This window comes from Plecotus auritus (assembly GCF_963455305.1).
Source record: "Plecotus auritus genome assembly, chromosome: X".
Taxonomy (NCBI): domain Eukaryota; kingdom Metazoa; phylum Chordata; class Mammalia; order Chiroptera; family Vespertilionidae; genus Plecotus; species Plecotus auritus.
In genome coordinates this window covers 105,369,912-105,390,946 of record NC_137784.1, presented here as the reverse complement: position 1 = coordinate 105,390,946, position 21,035 = coordinate 105,369,912, and positions in this window count along the sequence as shown.

The window sequence follows — 21,035 nt, the reverse complement described above, 5'->3', positions numbered from 1 at the left end:
TACTTAGGCTTTTATATATATATAGATTCCAAATTATTTACAAATATGAAAAGATTCTTAATTCTTTTATGAAGTTAGAATAATTTGGGTTAAAAAAAACCTGAAACAGGGAACAAAGGAAGGAAATAAGAAACTTTTGCCTAATCTTGCTTAATAATATACTTACATTCTCACCAATAGTGTACAAGGGTTCCAATTTTTCTACATCTTCACCAACACTTGTTATCTCTCTCTCTCTCTCTCTGTGTGTGTGTGTGTGTGTGTGTGTGTGTGTGTGTGTGTAATAACAGGCATCCTAACAGGTGTGATATGACATTCTTGTTTTATTGGGTCACAATGTCCTGGGGGAGCTTCCTAGGTATAATCTGAAACTGCCCCCCCAACCCTCCATACCCATGTGGGACAAAGAGAGACTGAAGAAAGAGGCAGACAACTCCAGATTGTTAGATGGCAGTTTTAATGAGCAAGGGAGTTCACCTAAAAGGCTTATCTTGGGTGGCTGCAAGATGAGTAGTTTTATGTACCCACTGGCCAAAATCTTGAAAGTTATATAGAGACATTAACTGGGTTCAGTCACATACACAGAATGCCATAAGTAGGTTCAGTAACATACCCAATTCAGATAGTCTCAACATCTCATTTCTATATCTCATTTCTCAAAGCTGTATCCTTGGAGCAACTTCTGGGAGTGGAGAAGCAACTGGAACACATATTCCAAGGACAAGAGAGGGGATGAGGAGCCTCTAATTGCCAAGTCGAGCGTGTGGGTCAACTGACAGTCACATCTTTTGGATGATCTCCTCCAACAGGTTTTCATGTGCATATCCCTGATGATTAGTGGTGTTGAGCATCTTTTCATATACCTCTTGTCAATTTTTCTGTCATTTTTGAGGAAATGTTTATTCAAGGCCTTTGACCATTTTTTAGTCAGTCAAATGTGTGGTTTTGTTTTTTGTTTTTTGTTTCGTTTTTAATATTGAGTTGTAGGAGTTCTTCATATATTTTGGAGAGTAACACCTTATCAGACACATGGTTTGCAAATATTTTCTTTCATTCTGTAGATTACATTTTCACTCTGTTGATTGTTTCCTTTTCTGTACAGAAGGTCTTTAGTTTGATGTAGTCTCACATGTTTATTTTTGCTTTTGTTGCCTGTGATTTTTGTGTCATGGCCATGCAATAATTGACAAAGCCAATGTCAGGAAACTTTTCTCACATGTTTTCTAATAGGATTTTAAATGTTTTTGATCTTATGTTTAAATCAGTAATAAATTTGAGCTGATTGATATTTGTGTATGGTGTAAGGTAGGGGTTCAATTTCATTTATGGGGCTATGGAAGATAAGTTCTTATTATCTATATATATAAAAGGCTAAGTGTCTGTCCATCCAACCAGTAGTTATGATGCACACTGACCACCAGGGGTCAGACACTCAACACAGGAGCTGCCATGATGCACACTGACCATTTAAAAATAAATATCACCATGGACCTGGCACCAACAAACCAACACTCAGCTTCCCCCAAGTGAGACACAGGCCCCACCACCACCGTGGAGTGATACCCACCAAATCACAGCCAATGCTGCCAAGACCCCATGGCTCAAAATGCAGCCCACAGACCAGACCAGACTAGAAACAGTGGCTGTGAGCACCAGTTAATGACATCACATAGCAATGCCTGGCTTCCTCTCCCTATCGACTAGCCTCCTTAGAGTTTCTTCAGCCCAGGAACACGACTTGCTTTATAGCCAGGTGCAAACATTTTATACTTTAACCCAATGTCTGTGAAGCAGTTTCCCATGCCTCATCTCATTTTCCTCACATAAGTCCTGGAGTAGGTACATAGGAGACTCAGTAGAATCCTATTTTCTTTTCATTAGCCAGAAAATGGAGATTTATAAAGTTTAGAAACTTGACCCAACTGAAAAGAAGTAAGAAATGGTGGAACTTGAAAATGACTTCAGGTTTTCTCACTGCGCAGAATATAGTCAAATACTGCAGCAGTTAAATATCTTACCCTTTGGCCTCCTGCGTGATCTACGATAATAATCTGCTTCGTGTTGATATTTACTGCTGTGTTGCTGACAATTACCTAAAAGAGAAGTCAAGGTGCTTCACTGGGCTGGAAAAAGCTTAGCTAAATCAGAAAGCAGGTCTAATTAAGCAAGTTTATTCTATATCTATAAAAGGCTAAGTTGACTCACACATGCGTGATACATATAAAGTTCTCGCTGGTGCCAATCGCACAGGTGTGTTTCAATCTATCATTGTCAATAGTGAATATGGTTGACACTTCTATTATAAAGAAAGGGCAAATAGCAATATTAAAATATTTCTTCTAATTAATTTCCTTTCAATGTACACAAATCCATGCACCAGGACACTAGTTATGAATAAAAAACCTCACATCTATAAATCAAAGAAGAACATTATACAATCATCTCAATAGGTGCTGAAAAGTTATTTGATAAAAATAACATTTCTCCACATATATAAAAAGAACTTTCTAGGTAATCTAAAAAATATACTCTTAGCATGAATGCTCTATTTAATAATAAACACTGTAAACATTCTGGTTGAAATTAGAAACAGATTTAAAACCGTAATTTAAAAACTGTTATTGATTTTCTACACAGTGTTACAACATATTAAATAAAAATTAAAAGAATAATCATTGGAAAGAAGGCAAAATTATAATTATTTATGTCACATCACTCTCTCTCTAGAATACTAATTAGTACTAACAAGAGAGATCAAAGAGCTAGCACAATAGAAAAATTAGATTAGAATTCTAATATACTGAAAACAGTCACATGGAAAACAGAGTATTTAAAGAAGAAAAGAGTGTTTAATCTAAAAAACATATAAAATATCTAAGAATAATTATTTAAAAAGAAACATAATGGATCTACATAAAAAAAAGAATCTTTACTAAGTGACATAAAGAATTTCAATAAGTCAAAGGATATATATATATATATATATATATATATATATATATATATATACTGAGTGGCCAGATTATTATGATCTCTGAACAGATAATAATCTGGTCACTCAGTGTATATATACACTAGAGGCCTGATGCATGAAATTTGGTGCAAGAGTAGGCCTTCCTTCCCCTAGCTGCCGGCACTGTCTTTCCTCTGGCACCTGGGACCCAGTCTTCCCTCTGGCATCCGGGACCCGGGCTTCCCTCTGGCCACCGCAGGCACCCTGGACCTGAGCTTCCCTCCGGCCACCAGCAGGCACCCAAGACCTGGGCTTCCCTCGCAGCCCTGGCTTCGTCCGGAAGGTGGTCCAGAAGGACACCCGGTCTAATTAGCATAGTACATTTTTATTGTTATAGATAGATATCCTCAAAATAGAGTCCCTCCCTTACTCAAAAATAGGGAGGAGAGTTTGGTAAAACACAATGATTCTTTTAAAATATTTTATGCAAACTGTCAAAGTGTCCTGGTATGTAATATTATATAATAAAGAGCCAATATGCTAATTAGACCAAACAGCAGAATGACCTTCTGGAAGAAGCCAGGGCTGTAAGAATGAACTTCTGGAAGAAGCCAGGACTGTAAGGGCCCAGGCAGCCCGGGCTGTGAGGGCCAAGCCCCTTGCACAATTTCGTTAATCGGGCCTCTAGTATAATATAAAAACAAGTTTCCTTTTAATACTCTTCTTTATACAATTTTTATAGATTTCTTACTTTATTATTTTTATAGAAGAATTGTATAACCATTTTTATATTAAAGTATGCATTTGATATTATCATTGAAATTGCTTTAAGTTACTAAATTAATTTGTGAAGAAATTACATATTTGCAATTAATAATCTATAATAATAAAAGCATAATATGCTAATTAGACCGGACAGCCGAATGACCTTCTGGACATCATTCCAGATGTCCTTCCAGACGAAGCCATGGTGGCAGGGGCTGTGGTAGAGGTGGTTACGGGTGATCAGGCAGGCAGGCGAGCAGTTGGGGGCAATCAGGCAGGCAGGCAGAGTGGTTAGGGGTGATCAGGCAGGCAGGTGAGCAGTTAGTTGCAATCAGGCAGGCAAGCGAGCAGTTAGGGGTGATCAGGCAGGCAGACGAGTGGTTAGTTGCAATCAGGCAGGCAGGCAAGCAGTTAGGAGCCAGTGGTCCTGGACTGCAAGAGGGATGTCCCAGATTGTGAGAGGGTGCAGGCCAGGTTGAGGGACCCCCTCCCCTATGCACAAATTTCGTGCACTAGGCCTCAAGTCCATATATATATACATACACACACACACACATACATATATATATATATATGTATGTATGTGTGTGTGTGTATGTATATATATATATATGTACTGAGTGGCCAGATTATTATGATCTCTGAACACATAATAATCTGGCCAGTCAGTATATATCCTATATAATAAAAGGCTAATATGCAAATTATCTCCTCAACCAGGAGTTTGAAGCAGGCAGGCCAGACAACTGCCCATGTCCCCTCCCCCTGGCCAGGCTGGCCAGACCCCACCCATACATGAATTCATGCACAGGACCTCTAATATATATATATATATATATATATATATATATATATATATATACACACACACACACACACACACACACACACACACACACTGAATGGCAAGATTATTATGCATTCAGAGGTCATAATAATCTGGCCACTCAGTGTATATGTATATGTATATGTATATATAATATATAAAAGGCTAATATGCTAAGTATCCGTCTGACCAGTAGCTATGACATGCATTAACCACCAGGGGGGAGACACTCAACACAGGAGCTGCTGAGATGCAGTGACTTGGCAGAGGCAGTTCTTGGTGACACACCCTGAAACCAGAGAGGAGGGAGCCTGATTCTTCATGGGGTCGTGCGATTCCACCTTCGGCCATGGGTTATGTTGTTGCTGGGACACTGTTGGCCCTAAATCTGATTTACTGAACACTTGCATTTGCATTCCACAACCTGTAGGACAGCAACTTTGCAGCATGCCCTCTCACACTCCAGGACCCCTTGGGATATGTCGGAGAGTCAGTTTCAGCCCTATCCCTGCAGGCCAGGACGAGGGACCCCACCTGGTGGAGGAACCTCGCTCAGTCCACAGATGCCCTTTGAGCCACGCAGATGCCCTTTGAGCCGCAGATGCCTTATGACCTCTGAATGCATAATAATCTGGCCACTCAGTGTGTGTGTGTGTGTGTGTGTGTGTATATATATATATATATATATATATATATATATATATGCCCTTTGCCCAGTCCTGCCCCGCCAGCCACCTTCTAATTAATTTTCTTTCAATGTACACAAATCTGTGCACCAGGTCACTAGTAATACATAAATGCCAAGTGGATTAGTCCAAAGGACTCATTAATATTGATATATAACAGTGAAAAATTGAAAATATTCTGAATTTCCAACAATAATTGGATATTATACCACATTTTCAAGTAAGCTAATATGTAATATTTTAAAATATGTATAATAAAAATTATTTAATAGTGATATAAGTTTGCAAATTCATTTGAGATGTAGAAAGAGTAATAAAAAGCTATAATCCAATTATGTAAAACAAATAAAAATTTGTATGAAAAATAATGGAATTAAATATAACAGTTGTTCTCTCAGCATCATAAGGCTATGTCTCTTTAATTTTTATCTTCATAAATGTTGTCCATTTCCAAATTTTTAAAAAGAGGTTTTATTATCATTATAATCAGAAAATAAAACAAAAGCTTTATATCTTAGACTTTCTTAAATTATCTATTACTTTTGAGTTTGCAGAGAAATCCCATTCTACTTATCTTTCTTATTAACCTAATAGTTGATTTTTATCTTACAGAAAGTGAATTTCCATTTTCTACAAATTGTGTTTAAAACCATTATCACCCTATTTCAGATTCCATAGTTTGAATTTAGCTAACATAAAATTTGTCTTTTAAAGGACAAAAAATAGAACTGTGTTGTTGGTTTTTTTTTGCCTCTAATGCCCTAAATGGGGGACACACTTGAATAAATATTGAAACATTTATTCAGTCTTATTCATTTGATATTTTGAACTATGAAGGTACTTCTATCATTTTTCAATATGGTATTGACTTGCCATTCCGTGAACATATCATGCACATTCATATCTTCATGCTTTTGTACTTGTTATTCCTTATGCAGGAAATTTCCTTTCCTTTCTTTGATTCCAGATGAAATATAAGTGTCTTTAGCACACAATTTAAATGTAAATACACTATTTTTGTGACAACTTTCTAGTCATCCATTTTTTTCTTGTCCCTTTCTCACTTCGCATATACTTCAATGATTCAGTTAGCATTGTTTCTATAGCAAATGAGAGAAAATCCATCCTTTCTTTAAGAAAAAGGGTGGCGGAATATTACCTTCATGAACACCTAGAATCAGGTGTTCAGGGACTAAAATTATGTCATCAGGGCTGAGTCTCTATTTTTTATTTTTTTTTTGCTTTGCTTACCGCTACATTGGCTAGGTCTGCTTTGTGGTGGCCAACTACAACTTTGTGCTTCTATGATTTTGGTAGTAGCTAAAGAAAGCACAGGATTTTATTCTTAGATTAAATTGACCCCAGTGCCCTAAACCAATCACTATGGTTAGGTCTAGGTTGACATGATCTAGCTCACCCATCTATCCCTGAATCAGTTTCTGTGCTTAAGAGGAGTAAGTGCTCTGATAGGCAAGGCTTGGAGAAGCTGGAAGAAAGCAATGATTCAAAGAAAAAAAGTTTTAAAAAAAGGGAGACAATCTATAGGGGAGAACAAAGGGTGTCCAATATATGATGATGGAAAGAAACTAGACTTTGGGTGGTGAGCAAACAATTGAGTATACATACAAATGTTGTATTATAAAGTTGTATACCTGAAATTTATATAATATTATTAACCAATGTTACCCCAATAAATTTATTTTTTAAAAGAATGAGGGACATTTTCCTTTCCATGGCATGATGAGAATTTCCTTTAGCATTAAAGCAGAACTAGGCATGTAGAAATCTACAAGTTCTTGTCCAGATTAGAAGTAAATAATTTCAACTTAAGAACTCATTAGAAATAAAACTCTGAAGTAACTTTCAAATCTATTCTTCTTCACTCAAACAATAGAAGAATAACCCAAAATGTTTCTGTAAAGTGGTTTATTGGTTAAAGACTTTTCAACAAAAGGAAAGACAAACGTGCTATATTTGGTAAAAAAAGAAATTTTCATAGTGTTTCTCAGATGTTACACAAGAATTTTTGCAATGATGGTACTATTGCCGGATATGGACTGGGACCAAGGCAGGTCTGCCAGACCGGTCTGAAAATAAGATTCTTCCATAGAGTCACCCGGGGACTCACCCACAGGAGGATTTGAGGTATAGTGGCAATGTCTCATCCATGAGCTTCTTCTCACTGTGGAAGAAGTCAAGCCTCTGGGGCTGTAGGCCCTCATGCCCACACCCACACCCATCAGGCCTAGAAGGGCCAGGATCCAGAGATACAGAACTTCTCTGAGTCATTTCCCCATCTGCACATCCACCACCAAGGCTGATGGTACATAGGAGGAAACCAGCGCTATGCTTCACCCTGAGCAGCTGCAACACCCAGGCCTGAACAGTTGCTATGGAGAGAGAATGCAGGAATGCACTTTGGGTCTTTCTTAAGCTTTGATTATATTATCTTGGGCTTGTGAAGGGATAGCTTTTCTTTGAAACTATGCAATCTTTTCCCTAATTCTTTACAGGCTTGCGCTGAGCCCTCTCCTTACCCAATCCCTTTCCTGGATATTCTGGGGTTCTGTGCCCTTATACTATCTGATCCTTTCCCCAGATTTTCCCAGGCTAGACTCTTCCCCTTTATAGTTACTATTTTGGCTTCTATTGCACATACCTCATTAGAGGAATTTCCCCCTTACTGTTTTCTCCCTTCCCCGCCCCCAGTAATCTATAGAAGGGGCCAGTTGTTCACTGTGGAGATTGGAAAGCAAGTCTTTCCTGCCTATTTTGGATTGTCCCTTTGGTGGAAGATGTGGCTGTCCCTTGGGGGTATCTGGGAAGCTGCCCCTTGCTAGTTAATCCAGCTTAATTAGATGTCTGGCTCTTTTCTTTTTTGTTAATATCTAACTAGCTGCCTACTATAATAGTACTATCCTATGAACAATTTTTAATTTAAAAAATTAAATGTATTTATACCTTTCTTCTATAAATATTGTATGACTTCTCACCATAAAAACAGAATATATATGTTGGCAAATAGTGGAGATTTTTTTATCATCATACTGAATTCTGTGGATCAATAACTTTGCAACCCAATATTTACAATCTCTTTCAAAGAAAGCCAGAAATCGAACAGTGATGCAGTGCTATAAAGTAGACATTGCTATAAGGATGCATGTGAAAAATTGCAGTCTTAGAAACCTTCTATAAACAAAGACTCCTGGCTACTTAGGTTACAATTAAAAGGTCATTCAACCAATCAACAACAACAATGAACCACTAAATCTGCAGGTATGACACCACTCCCCACTCTGCCACATTTTCCATCACATAACTACTGTCAACAATTTGGAAAGCTGCCTGATGCTGTAGCCTCAGCTCTTTTACTTCTTACCTTGCCATACAGTCAGCCATAGTACCACTTGTTAGATTGGGACCAAGAGTGAATGATAGTATGTCTGAGATATGTTCTTGTTTGGCAGCATTGTGTGTTTTTTCTTCCTATTTTGAATATATCATCCCACTATCTTCTGGCTGGCAAGGTTTCTGCTCAGAAATCAACTCATGGTCTTATGGGGGTTCTCTTACATATAATGAATCCATTTTTCTCTCACTTTTTTTTTAAATTGTCTCTGTCCTTGACTTTTGAGAATTTATTATAATGTGTCTCCATGTCGTCTTCTTTGGGATTGATTTTATTTGAAATCCTTTGAGCTTCATGAATGTGGATGTGCATTTCCCTCCTTAGATTTGAGAACGTTTTAGCCATTATTACTTTTAAATAAGTGTAAGGCCCCTTTCTCTTTTGTTCTAATTTCATTGAGTTGTCTATTTATATTTTCTTACAGATTGATGATCTTAAAATTTATTTTGAATTCTTGGTCAGTTAATTTGTAGATCTCAATTTCTTGGGGGTTGATTACTGGAAATTTATTGTATTCCTTTGGTTTCCTTGTTTTTTTTCGTTTTCCTTGTTATTTTGCACTGGTATCTTCAAATTTGAAGGAGCAGTCACCTTCTCCAGACTTTATGAACTGGCTTGAGTGGAGAAAGACATTCACCTACAGATGAGGGTGAGAGCTCTTGTTGAGAGGGGCATGCGGTGGCACTGGGTCTGGGCATATGTGAAGACACTGGTTTCAGGGGCATACAGGAGCACTGATTCTGGAGTGGACTCTGCAGCTCTGGTTGGCAGGGTTTGAGGAAGCAGTGCACAGCAGCAACTCCTGCTCTGGCAGAGGCACAGAGCTTCCATTTGCTTTCCGGGTATGCCACCCTTCCAGTATGTGGATGTGTTCACCAACCTGTAATCACTCTGAACCACTTCATTTAGGATTTTTATGGAGGCTTCATTATTTGGGCATGATTGATTCAATAATTGGCCATGGTGATTAATTGAATCTCCAGCCTGTCTCTCTTCTCTGGAGGTCACAGTGTGGGGCTGAAAATGTCAGCCCTCTAATCACTTGGTTGGATCCCCTGACAACCAGTTCTGCATCCTTAGGGGTGGTCTAAAAGAAACCTCATTAACATAAATTCAGCTGTGGTTGAAAGGGGATTGTTATGAATATCTAAAGATGCTCCTTTCACATTTATCACTATGGAGCTCTGGAACTCTTTCAGAACTAGGGACAAAAATAAAATTTTAGAACACAAGCTGCTCTTATTGCTTTTATCACTTAGGAAATCATAAGGGTTTTAGGAGCTCTGGTCAGGAGCCAGGGACTAAGACCAAGTATATTTTTCTTATTATATCACATCTCATGAGCTCTTTGTTGCATATTTATAACCTAAAAAAGCCTTATGCATCACACAAAAGGTCATTATTGCTTCATAACCAAAATACCACCATCATCCCATTAAAATCCACATTGATGAATTGTGGATCATTTTAAATATAAAGCAATGGGCTTTTAATTGTTCTTGCCATTTAACATGTAGACAACTGGGAGAGTGTTGCTCCCAGACTAATGTTAAGAAAAAGACAGATGAACTACAAAAGCTTAACTTTTCTTGAGCCATCAGAGACCTGAAGTTTCAGACCACCCAAATAGCCTAAATATAAAAAAGGGATAAGCCTCTTCAAAGAGAGATGAGATGTGTAGATTGGATTACCTATGGCAGAGCATAAGAGGAGCAGGTGGCTGCCACACAAAGTGGTAAGAAGATAAAAGCTAAAATCTTAACAAATTGTTGGAAAACAAGTAGAGGCTGTTAAGTCAGTGTGTGATGTGTAGGGAGCCCAGACAAAAGGAGTTTGCACTCAAAGGCATCTTTCATAGGTGCTCATGAGAAACTGGGGCAGGAGAATAGTTCACACAAAGCCCTCCTTTGTGGCACAAGTGCCCAGGAGGTGATCATCTGCCATTTAGTGTCAGTCTTAAACTCCAACTTCTGCCCAGCAGACCCTTCTGTCAAAAGAAGCCAAAGACTGAAGCAACAGGGGAGGGAACAGGCAAATCCCGTGGTCTAGGTCACTGGCAAAAACACATTACAGCTCATGAAGTTTGGTTTTACTATTTTCTCTGCCTTTCATTATGTTTGAAATTTTCTTGTAATAACAAAATAAATTGTACTAGTTTGCCATGAGTTCTTAGTGAACACTTATTGAGTCCTGGTGATCAACACATTATTTTATACTTTAATGCTTATACACCATATTTAAGCTAGTTTCATTTTCTTTGGTGAGGAATATGTTTCAAATAGGTCTTTATTCATTTTTTTATTTTATTTAATTTTCTTGGGGGTAGAAGCATTGTCTATTCTGTTTTATTTAAAAAATAATATTTCCTTTTATTTTTTGTATATTTTTATTGTTTATAGTATTACAGATGTTTTTTTATTTATTTTTTAAATCTTTATTGTTGAAACTATTACATATGTCCCTTCTTCCCCCCCATTAACCTCTTCTAGCCCTGTTGTCCCCTCCAGGCCTTCACCACCCTATTGTCTGTGTCCATGGGTTATACATATATGCATACAAGTTCTTTGGTTGATCTCTTTCTACCCACCCACATCCACCTTAAATGTCAACATCTATTTTTTCCCATTTTAGGAAATTAGTGGATTTGAGCTGTCTGAATTCTGTTGTCATTTTCCAGATTTCTCAAAGATTATTGATCCAGATGTTGTCATTACATCTAAGCATGACAGAAATAGTTGTTGTTTTTTCATTAAAGCAGCACACACAGGTTAAGTTCAAAGAAAATAAAGCTTGTCCAGAATTTAAATCCCCAATACAGTTTCAGGAACATTTTCAAATCCTCTGGCAAAAATTTTTAAATATGTACTCCTTTAATCATCCACATTTATTTATGTTTAAACAACTTCAGTGAAGGAAAAAATGTGTATAATTTAATAGTAACTACATTACAGATATGGTTTCATGGATTTTTATTTAGTAATCAAATTAAAATATCAGATTTATGATTGGATTCAATATCATTAAAGCCACATGGTTTCTTCCAGAATAATGAATTCTGTAAACTATTGTAAACCAAATGCTTTTTATCCACAACAGTTATTGTATATTACTTAATGTGACTTTTGGTGAGAGAAAAGTGGTAGTTTTTGCATAAATATTTTCCCTCAAAGCTGATTAGAATAGTCCCCCCTTATCTGTAGAGAACACCTTCTAAGATCCCCCCTGGATGCCTGAAACCACAGATAATACCAAACTTTATGTGTTATTATTTTTTCCTACACATACATACCTATGACAAAGTTTAATTTATAAATTAGGCACAGTAAGATATTATCAACAAAAATTAATAAAATTGAATAATTATAATAACATACTGTAATAAAGTGATGTGAGTGCAGTCTCTTACTCAAAATATTTTATTGTACTGTACTCACCATCCTTCTTATGAAAATGCAACATGATAACAATGCCTATGTGATGAGATGAAGTGAATTACGAAGAACAGTGCACAATTTAAAATTTATGAATGGTTACTACCAATTTTTAGTTCCTAATGCCTTCAAATTTTTCACCAGTCCCCCAACTTCCCTCCTCTGAGGCAACCATCAGTCTGTTCTCTGTATCTATGAGTCTATTTCAATTTTGTATGTACATTTATTTTGTTCTTAGAATCCATAGTAACAAGGATGGAAAGCCCAGCATAGGAAATATAATCAATAATATTGTAATAACTATGTATGGTGTCATGTGGGTCCTGGAAATATTGGTGGGAACACTGTAAAGTCTATTATCTAACCACTGTGCTGTGCACATGAAACTAACACAAAATACTATTGAATGTAAACTGTATTTGAGAAATAAAATTTTAAAACATAAAAATAAAAATTATTGTTTATTTCTGGATTTTTCCTTTTAATATTTTTAGACTGTGGTTGATTGTGGGTAGTTGAATCCTCAGAAAATGAAACAGCAGATAACGGGGTTTTAAACCAGGCTGACTATAACATTTCATTTTTAAAACATCTTTTTCAGGGGTTCCCCCAAAGCTTTATAAATAGGTTCCATTTTCTTTGAGGGCATTTTACTTCATTAGCTAAAATGATACTATTTCCCTGAAGTATGAGTAATTATAATTGGTGAAGATTTGTGCCCTGCTTTGTATCTAGGAGCATTAGTGTGAATACATTTATTTCACACTGATATTGTCTCTTCCAGAAACTCAAGACATCTCTAACTTTACATATTTGCATACTAAACAGCTTAATTATAAGAATCAAATATTATGGTTTTACTTTTGGGGATAGCAATGCAATTCTCTCCATTGATGAAGTTAGGATAGTAGACCAATACCTCAACACTTTTAACAATCATTTTTATTTACTCTTTTTTTTTCACTCAAGCTGCAATAGATGTGAAATGCAAATACATATGTAAAATATGTGTCTATCTTTTGATAGATTACTGTTTACCAAAACACACCTTAAAAAATCATGTGGTACATTGGAACTTTAATGATTTACTGTATGTTGCTTTATATATCTAAATTTAGTTTCAGTCAGAATTCAAGAAATGTCAATCACACAGTGGCAATTATGATCCTTGAATAAAACATCTATAGAAATAACGTTGACTTCTTTAATATTTCACGTGACAAGGAGTGTTACATTGGTTACAGGATCCTGCTTAGTTTGATGCATGTTCACTATCCTAAAATACATTTTACACCATGCATAAGAGTTTGCAGGCCATTGTTTCATATGCATTGCTTCATTTAATCACTGTATGTCACTATTATTTTAATATCAGGGGAACATCTTAATTTTTTAAAAGTAATACAGAGCCCATGTATTACTGCAGTCATGGTTTTCTGCAGTATTCCTTACCCAATTGTTTACTGTCTTGATTGTTTTGTTTCAAATATTTAGGGAAACTGTCAACTTCATTGTTAAAAGAATAAAGATTTAAAATGGTTCTGGCACCCACTGTTTTCCTCTGTGGGATTTTCCCCTCCCCCAAATTTCATCCAGTGACTGTGTCACAATTTTCAGGTTCTAGGCAATATGCAGGGATTTCACATCTGACCTCAGACCTATTTCCTCTTAAACCTATCCCATTAAAAGCTAGTCTCTAGACAAAAATGGGGAACTTCATACACCCTCAGGGCAAACACCTGCTCCAGAGTTTGATTGTCTCTGTAATACAGCTATCTTGCCATTTGAGACTTAAATTTAATATAAGCTTAGCCATGGTTTTTATTTTTTTTAAATATATTTTATTGATATTTTACAGAGAAGAAAGGAGAGGGATAGAGAGTTAGAAACATCAATGAGAGAGAAACATCGATCAGCTGCCTCCTGCACACCTCCTACTGGGGATGTGCCCGCAACCAAGGTACATGCCCTTGACCGGAATCGAACCTGGGACCTTTCAGTCCGCAGGCTGACGCTCTATCCACTGAGCCAAACCGGTTTCGGCGCCATGGTTTTTAATAAAAAGAAACTATACAAACACACACACACACAGATAGAGAAAGAGAATTTTAAGGTATTCTATACTAGCAAGGATTTCTCTGAACATCTATCCTATATTAATGGAAATAGTCTTATTTTTTAATTTAAAAAACGCTATATCTATGACACATATAATCAACATTTTGAATTAGCAATGACAATGGATACAGGTGGCAAGTGTTATGTTTTCATGCTGAGCAATACCATTACAAGATTATTAACATTTGTGTTTAAGTACAGTATCACATTTTAAATAAATAGCTAAAAATGTAAGTATCAAAATGTTTTATATATGTTTTCTGTTAAACCCCTCATGTCAATTGAAAATGGTGCATGCAATTATATCATAAAGAAGACTGTAGAATGAACTAAAGAAAAAATATAGCCAAGTGTCTTTGTGCTTAATAAACAGCATTGACAAGCCTACCTTCCTAGTAATTGAAATATTGAAACAGGCTCATACATATTTCTTTGCATAATACCTTTTTATTTTGTAACCATCCAAGTCACCTCTTCTATTTGACAAAAGTGATACTTATTTAAAAGGTTGACTTTCATAGCTATGATATTATGCACATAGAATGTCTGTAGTGGCTAAGAGAGAATAGCATTCATTAGATGTAGAAATTAGTGGTTGGAAAAGGCAAAAACCCATGCTTGAGTGAATATTTCAATCACTATTATATAGACACTAGGGGCCCAGTGCATAAATTTGTGCACCTTGAAAGGAACTGTGGGCTGCAAGGCTGCAGTGGGCACAGGGGCAGGTCGTGGCCCATCCTCTGTGCCCCCACCTGGCCCCTCCTGCTGTGGTAGCCCTGCTTCCACCATTGCTGCTCCCATGCACTGATGGCACTGGCCCCACTCCCACCCACTGATGGCGTGGAGCGATTGGGGCCGATGCCAGCAGCAGGTGCAAGTGGGGCTGGTGTCGTCAGTGGGTGCAAGCAGCAGCTGCTGCCCTTATCACCCCTCAGGAGCAAGGGGAGGTGGAAAAGCCCTCAGGGGCGATCAAGGCCAGCAGCTCCCACTCGCACTCGCTGACAGCGCTGAGCAATCGGGACTGGCGCAGGGCACCAGCACCAGGTGCAAGCAGCAGCTCCAATGCCAGCTGTGGGTGGAGAAGCAGCTCCGGCACTGGCAGCAGGTGCAGGTGCCAGGTGGGACTGTGGCATGCAGGAGCAAAGAATTTTCAGTAACCACCAGAGGCTCGCCCTGATGACAGTGGTGACCGGTGCCCACATTGGTCTGACACCCCTGCTCACCATCCTGCCACGGCTGATGCCCGCTATGTTCTGCACTCTGCCGCCTGCTGCTGATGCCTGCCATGTTCTGCGTGTGCCCCCTGGTGGTCAGTATACGTCATAACGACCAGTTGTTCGGTTGTTCGACTGTTCTGCCATTCAGCCTATTTGCATATTAGGGTTTTATATATATAGATACCTCATTTTATTGCACCTCACTTTATTGCACTTGCCAGATATTGTGCTTTTCTCAAATTGAAGGTTTCTGGTAACCCTGAGTCATGCAAGTCTATCAGCACCATTTTTCCAGCAGCATTTCATTCGCTCACTTCATGTCTCTGTGTCACATTTTGGTAATTCTTGCAATCTTCCAAACTTCTTCAATATGCTTATATTTGTTTTGGTATTAGATATCAGCATAATTACCATCTTTGGATTTGTTTGGAGTAAGACGGTACTAAATGAAAATTAAACAGTATGTTAGGGTTTACCTACATTGTTGAATAATTTTAAAAACCTGATTTTAATCATACATGGACTTGGAGATAAATTCTTAGGTATGAATTGAAAAGCAGGAATATTTCCAATTTTATGTAATGTTTAGAAAACAGAGACAATCATGGTAGAAATTCAGCTATATTAATGGGTAGAAATTCAGCTATATTAATGGTCTAAATACAACAATAAAAATACAGAGATTATAAAAATGCATTAAAAACCTCCAACTATGTGTTGTCTACTAGAAATCAACATTAGATATAAAAACACCATATAAAGGTTAAAAGTAAAGAGATGAATGAAATATGCCTTTCAATCAAAAGAAAGCTGGAATAGCTATAATAATTTTAGACAAAGTAAATCTCAGGAAGGATAATTACTAGGGCTAAAAAAGGGACATATGTAATGTTAAATGGGTGCATTTCCCAAGAAGACATAACAATCCTAAATGTGTAGGCAACTAACAATAAAGTACCAAAACAGATGAGACAGAAACCAATAGAACTGAATGAAGAAATTGACAAATACACTATTATAATTAAAGACTTGAACATCTTTCCATAATTAATTGCTATATCACATTGGCAGAAAATCAGTAAGAATATACACTGAGTGGCCATATTATTATGATCTCTGAATGCATAATAATCTAGCCACTCAGTGTATATCTTGATCAATCATCTTGATCTAAATAACATTTATTGAATATTCCATCCAACAACATTAGAATTTTTCTCAATCTCACATGGAACATTCAAAATATACCACATATTGGTCCATGAAGCACACTTTCAAAAAATTAAAGGAATATAAGTCATACAAAGTATGTTATGAAATCACAGTGGAATTAGATTAGAAATCAAAAACAAAGTTAGCTGGTTAATACTCAACTATTTGAAAATTAAACATATAAACACATATACACATATGCAAACATAAATAATCCATGGGTCAAAGAAGAAATCTCAAGAGAAAATTTAAAAATATTTTGAATTAAATCAAAATGAAAATACAATTTCTCAAAATTTGTGGGATGCAGTAAAACAGAGCTTGGAGGGAAATTTATAAAATTAAGTGTACATATTGTAAAAAAAGAAAAATCTAAACTTGATAACCTAAATACTATCCCAAGAAATGAGAGAAGAGCCGAAACCGGTTTGGCTCAGTGGATGGAGCGTCAGCCTGAGGACTGAAAGGTCCCAGGTTTGATTCCGGTCAAGGGCATGTACCTTGGTTGCGGGCACATCCCCAGTGGGGAGTGTGCAGGAGGCAGCTGATGGATGTTTCTCTCTCATCGATGTTTCTAACTCTCTATCCCTCTCCCTTCCTCTCTGTAAAAAATCAATAAAATATATTAAAAAAAAAGAAATGAGAGAAGAAAGAGCAATTTAAGTATAAAGAAAAAAAGAAGCAAAAAAGTTAGAACAGAAATCAATGAAATTGAAAACTGGGAATCAAAGTCATTGAAAACAAAAACTGGTTCTTAGAAAAGATTCAGTAAAACAAGCCTATCTGTCTACAAACAAACAAAACAAAGTAAGTCTGAATAATGTATAAACTGTAGTTAATAATAAGGTATTAATATTTGTTTATTAATTATATCAATTGTGCCACAATACTGAGAAATAAAGACTGTGAGTTATATGGAAACTTTCTGTACTATCTTCATAAATCTACAGGTGTTCTAAAATTTCAAAAAGTGTGTTAAGAAACAGTGACTAGCTAAGAAACATGTAACATAATATTATGTAATATAAAGTATTTAACATCGACAGCAATAAAAATTGGAAATTAAAATTTATATAAAATATATTTACATAAATGTATATATTATATTCATGTATATATGTAAGTATATAATATATATACATATATACATATATACATATATAGTATACATATATATGTATATATGTATACTATATATGTATATATGTATATATGCATATATATGTGTATATATATATATATATATATATATAGAGAGAGAGAGAGAGAGAGAGAGAGAGAAGAAGAGTGAGAGAGAGAGGAAGAAAGAGAAACAGTGAGAGAGAATGTACCTTGTTGCTTGCTGTTAATGGTTTGGGTGGTATTATAGATTTTTTAATAATTGCACTTATTCTCTCCTCTATATCCAGACTCCTTGAAATATTATGTTGTAACTTCTGCCATTAAATTTCAGAGTATTACCCCCCCCAACATGAATCTAGACTGGCTTTGAGTTTAAGCTAATAGAATGCATCTGGAGCCATCACTGAGCTAGTTCTAAGCCTAGGCTTCAAGAGGCTTTGAATGTTCTGCTGTCTTCCTTGTTACCAGGTCTAGGGTGAACAAACCCAGGCTAGACTGTTTCACGATGATAGGTATGTCCCAGTTTCCCTACTAAATCCAATGAAGAGCCAACCAATCCCTAGAAGTAGAGCTCCTACCTGGCTGCAGATACCAGAATATGCACTACTGAGACCAATGGACCCACCCATCTAATTCCAGGCCAAATTATAGACCTATAGAATTGTGAATTATATAGATGGATATTGCACTATTAAGTCCTTAAGTTTTGAGGTGGTTAATTATGCAGCAAAAGCTATTACAAGTGGAGTTTGTGAATTAGAGTTTTTATATATATAAACCTATCATCTATATATATAAAAGAATAATATGAAAAGTGTCCCCTCGGGAGTTCAACCAGGAGACTGGGAGTTCAATCGCTAGCTATGACGTGCGCTGACCACCAGGAAGTGGCACAGAACATGGCGGGCTATCAGCTGCAGCGGTGGGGTGCTGAGGGAACGAAGGAAGGAGGAGGCGGGGAGGTGGGGAATCTGACCCGCTCTGATCACTGGCCAGGCCTAGGGACCCTGCCTGTGCATGAATTTCGTGCACTGGGCCTCTAGTATTTTATAAATCATTTATAATTAATATTGTTATTTTCTGATACATTTTCCTTACCTATTGAGATCAATATTGAATGGCTGTTTCAGAAAGTGATTCTCATTTCTATTTCCATATTACTAATAAAAATATTTTATTAGACTATGCACTGAATACAATTATTACAGTCATTCAAGTAATTGCCACAAACGTGAACACATGTTTATTCCCATTTTATACTAGTTTGTGGTAGCCAATTTCAGTCCATCTGCTTAAGATTTATTTTTCAAGTCTATTTTAGCACAGTGGTATAGTAAAAAGAAAATTAAACTGGGTGTCAGGAGAATGAATGAGTTCTGAGACTTGGATTTGCCAATCACTAACTCTGAGTCATTGGCAATTTACTGTAATCCTCTGAGCCTCATATATTCAGATATAAAATGAGAAAGTTAAAGTAGAAGATTTCTAAGGTCCCTGTCTAGATTTAATATTCTATCAGTCTATAATTGTAAGACCTTTAATAATTATAGATTTATTTTGTTACATTATTTAACTTTTTATCATATATTGATGGAGATAGGATAGGAAAGAGGGAAGCGATAATGAAAAAGGGTGCCCTTTTTGATGCACCTTGCCCTGAACAGTGTGTAGTTTGTGACCCCTTTCTACTGTTCATAATAATTTGATAAAAATATAATTTTCTGATAAGCTCAGAATTTGTTGCCAGACACCAGGACAATAGGGAGAATGAATACCTAAGTAGTTGGTAAGGAAAGAAACCAGAAAAGGAGATTTGAATAGAAATTTATTTATTTAAGTGAGGGAAAGGTAAGCAGTTCAAGCAAGACCTTCAAATAGTAGAGGAGGGACTTGTTTCAGCAAGCCAGGACAACACATAACTGAAGATAAATGATGGAACTTATCTCAAGTGTTAGTGGATTGGGGGAAAGACTTGTAAAAATACAATTCAGGGAAGCAGCTAATTCACGGTTTCAATAAATGAGGAAACTGGGACAAACCATTCTGAAAGTGTGACGGGACAATAGAAGAGTCAGTCCTATATATTATGTAAAACTAGATTCCAATGTATTGCTAAGGGTCTAGAATTTATCTATCTACATATTTCTTGCATCCTGAAGTTAAGTATATTTTAAATAGATTATTAAGCCAGGATGATGCACAACTGTGGAAGACCACACACACACACACACACACACACACACACACACACTTCCATGTAAGTATAGTCTGCAGTCTCAGGGTCACAGCCAAATTCTTTCTTGTTCACCTGGATGGAGGTAGCAGAAATGATGAGAGCCAAACAGAACATTTCCCTGAAGCAGTGATTATTTTGCAGTTAGGAAATGGAATAGAAGTCTGCTCTAATATTCTTACTTAGGGACCCATAATCTGAACACACACCAATACTAGGATCCATTTACTTGGCTTTATAGGGATATATCATTTACATTATTAAGTTATTGTCTCCTTTATCAGATTTTTAAAATGAGATGACTCAGATGTTATGGGCATAACAACCTACATAACAACATGGGACATCATTTGTGTTGTTCTTTTCTTCATAATAGGGACATACTGTATAATAGCTGTGCAACATTTAACCTCCAATTTCTAAAATATTATTGAATACTGCATCCGGTTTCACAGAAAATCTGATTTCCAATCCAACTGTATATGTTTCTCTGATTCATTTATTTTCACAGAACCTACACTAAGCCTATCTCCAAATATTTTATATGCTATTTACTACATTAATAACTTGTGTTAGCCTGCTGTGGTGGCTTGGTGGTTGAGCATCGACCTATGAACCAGGTCATGGTTCAATTCCTGGTCAGTGCATATGCCCAGGTTGTGGGTTTGATCGCCAGTAGGGGACATGCAGGAGGCAGCCGATCAATGATTCTCTCTCATCATTGATGTTTCCATCTCTCTCTCCTTCTCCTTTCCTCTCTGAAATCAGTAAAAAATCTAAAAAAAAAATAATTTGTGTTTCTGTATTTATAAAGTTGCACTTAGTGGACAGAAGTGCTTCCTTCATACGTTCAATAATTTGATGACATTTAATGTTACCCAATCTCAGCTGGAAAATATTGCATGAAACACATAAGAATTTTTACTAATAGTAACGTGAATACTTTCTACACTTAATTTGTGTGTGATTAATGACTGTGTGTCCCTTAGCCCTCTAACCTCTGGATTCATTCTTTCTTTAATATTCAAATACAGCAGCTAAATCACAATACTACTCCCTA